The following is a 315-nucleotide window of genomic DNA, read 5'->3' on the forward strand; positions in this document are numbered from 1 at the left end:
TAGCACTGGTGGGGAGTCCCTGAGGTGGTCAGCAACACAAGCAGTAAAGCAGCAACTGCAGGAGGAGCCAGTCCAAGGCCGGGAGATTCGGGGGCAGGAGGTGAATCAAGCCATGCAGCCCCCGCCTGAGCCTGAGGTTCCTTCGCATGCCCCCCAGCAGGCACCGTTGGACGACCTCCCCACCCCAGAGACCTGGCGCCAGCGCTTCCGGGGCCTCTGCTACCAGGAGGCCGAGGGGCCACGGGAGGTTTGCAGCATCTTGCAAGAGCTCTGCTGGCGCTGGCTGGGGCCCCAGCGCCGCAGCAAGGAGCAAGA

Source organism: Alligator sinensis, unplaced genomic scaffold (genome assembly GCF_000455745.1).
Source record: "Alligator sinensis unplaced genomic scaffold, ASM45574v1 scaffold1619_1, whole genome shotgun sequence".
NCBI lineage: Eukaryota > Metazoa > Chordata > Crocodylia > Alligatoridae > Alligator > Alligator sinensis.